Below are 3,284 nucleotides of genomic sequence, written 5' to 3'. Positions count from 1 at the left end.
GAATTTCATTATCCATTCTAGGCCACACAAACTGATGTTGAATTTTCTCTTGAGTCTTATACACCTCCAAGAGGCCTCCCACTGGTGATTCATTGAAATACTTGAATTGTAATGAGATCAGCTCATCAGGAGCAATGACGGTGCAATTTCCAACAAACCACCCTATCTCATGATATCTATGACTGTATCACATCACCCTTGTGTAGCCATTGCTTAAGATCTCAAATGCATGGTTCATGGGTCTGGAACACTGATATCTTGAGATGAACTAGGAATCTGTGTAAGGATCGCAGCAATACAGGCAGTGTGCTCCTGTTCCTATTTATCTGGGTCCTTTGTTTCAATATCCTTATTATGTTCAAACATATGGCTTAACCAATCCACCAAAACATTTTGAGAACCCCTTATATTACATACACCAAACTTGAAAACCATGATTCTGGTCACCCATCTAGCAATGCACCCAGTTATGTGTGACCTAGACAACACACAGCTGAGGACTTGGTTATGCATTTCTAATGCAAAATTATGGCATTCCAAGTAATATTTAGATTTTTCCATACCAAATAACACCACACGGGTTTCCAGTCCATAAATGGAGTATTGTTTTTTCCAATCCATTCAGTCCTCTAAAGACATAGGCCACTGCCTTCCTATCCCTCACTTTCTCCTATTATAGAATCAACACGATTCCTTGGGCCAGAGAATCAGTTTGCAAAATAAATAGATCATGAAAGTCGGGTAAGGCCAACACCAGAGCTGACTGCAATGCTTGCTTTAGCATCTGGAAAGCCACTTCTTGTGAAGGACCCCAACGGAATTTATAGCCCTTCTGACATAGTTCATTGAGGGGAACCGCTTTTTCAGCAAATCCCTCTTTAAATTTCCTGAAAAATATTTCTATACGTACAAATCTGGCTACTTGCTTCACATTAAGTGGTCTAGGAACTTCATTAAGAACACCTGTTCTATGAGAATCAGTAGAAACTATGTGCACTAAAAATTTCATTGAGGGACAGGTGAAGACAACGGTTTGTAGATTCACAATGAGCCCTGCCTTTCGTAACCATATCAAAACTTCTCTAAGGTGCAGCAGATGCTCTTGAATAGAACTGCTATAGAATACTAAATCACCTAAATAATGATACACAAATTTAAATTTTAGATCAGATAAAAAGCATCTATTAGTTGTGACAAAACCACAACACCAGTTGCTCACCCAAATGGAACCTGTTTCAATTCAAATAAATTCCAGTCTGTGGCAAATGTAGTTAATGGATTTGAACTCTCCTCCAAAAGTATCTGGTTATACACATGTAGTAAATACATGCACCCCATGGAAGTAACCAAAACCTCAATGTAATCCCGGCAGCGTGACTGATCTTAGAACTACATTTTTATTCAACTGAATAGTCCACCACTACCAGATGGCCTTCGGTACCAGAAATATAGGAGCCACGTATGGAGATTTAGAAAGACAAATAAACCCTTGTTCCAACATTTTCTCAATTTTTGTTGTCAATATTTTCGTTCTGGATGGGGAGAGCCTGAATGGTGCCTTCTTAACCAGCACTCTTTCTCCTAATTCAATACTATATATTCCAACGTCTAGGTAAGCCATAACTTTTTAGTCAATACATCAGGAAATTCCACACAAAGGATCACAACCTTACTCTTAAAAAAGTTGTCCAAGTTGGCTAACTGCTTCTCTCATATACTGGATATCTCTTCACTATCTACACCCCCCCCCCCCCCCCCCATAGGGTGTCACCCTGTATACCACCATTACACTTTCTTGCCCATACTGATGAAACCTAAACAACATCTGGGGCTTAAATTTGAAATAAAAACTCTGCCCCACCCAATTCAGAATAAGATTGACCTTGCCAATAAAATTAACTCCAAGAATACAATCATTGGCCAAATTTTCTGCAACAGTCATCTGTCCCCCACAGTCAGTTCGCCATTCAGCTAGATTTGTCTGCAGTGATATACTGCACCTGTTTCACCACCAATCTTCCCTGTTTACAAATTCCCTGGTTCTTCAGAAAACACCCATAATTAATGGCTGGAATAATACTACCTAAATCCAGCAATGCACAAACAGGTTCACTATTCACTAATGGCACTAATTTGTTTACCCTGCCCATGGTGCAACAATTGTCATAGCTCTGATCTTTGTTTGTCTTCCGTACAATCCTTTTCAATATGACCTCCTTTGTTGCAATTCCAACACCTCAGATTTAAAATTCTTTTATCCAATTGGCCTCGTTTCCCATTATTTCCAGGCTGTTACCCTCCTTGAGCCCTTCTCCCTTTTGTCTGCTTACTTCACTGACTAAATTACCAACAGTGCAGCTTCTACGGTGGTGCTCAAGAAATTCCATTGATTGAATCTGCCTTATTTATTCATCCAACTGTGCGAATGTTCTAGACACTTGACAAAATACAGCTGTTTGCGTGGTCTGTGGATTCAAGCCAGCCAACAGGTGGGTTACTACTTGTCCTTCCATATAATTTGAATACAATGCTTTTACACTCTTTTTAACATGAGCTACGTCATCTACTAATGGTTGTGGGAGGCCTTGCTGCCTCTTATAACAATAATAAATTATTTCCCGTAGTGGTCAGACTGGACGGAGCCTAGCTATTCTACTTCTAAATAATTCCCAACTTTCATTTTGTTGAATAGCCTTCAATGTTTCCTTGCAGAGCTTCTCTTTTTGCCATTATCACTGAAATGGTAATGGGTTATTTTCACCGCTTTCAAGTCCGTCGTGTGGTGAGTTGTCTCTTACTGCCATGCCCACACACTAAGTTCGAGGTATATGTTCAGGTCAAATTAATTGATTAAACATGTGATTGTGTAATAATACATTTAGAGGCAAAGGCTGGTACCCTAACAAACTTGAAAAGTATTGTCTGAATGTTAACATGCCATAGTCGTGTGGCTGTGGTAAATAGCTCAACCACTGATCCCGAAGGGTGCACACTCCTCATTGACTGAGCGCATAGTATCAGCTCACGATAACAGTGAGGCAAAGGATGTGTATCCGGCTGAACACACAAATCACCTGTCATCTCGTGGGGTGCTGTTTAATTTGCAGATGCAAAGGAACGGAGTGAACAATTAGCACCTGTTCAGACTCATAAAAATGGCAGTGGGGGAGCGTGCATTGTACTCATCCCACATGATCCAGACAGAAACCACAATCAGTGTAAACATCCACATGGCATGGAGATTCGGCTTGCTCTTGCTTTCACTTTGTCTCTTACACGCCCAT

Source organism: Schistocerca gregaria, chromosome X, assembly GCF_023897955.1.
Source record: "Schistocerca gregaria isolate iqSchGreg1 chromosome X, iqSchGreg1.2, whole genome shotgun sequence".
NCBI lineage: Eukaryota > Metazoa > Arthropoda > Insecta > Orthoptera > Acrididae > Schistocerca > Schistocerca gregaria.
The sequence above is the reverse complement of the archived record's forward strand: the minus strand, read 5'-3'. Positions refer to the sequence as shown.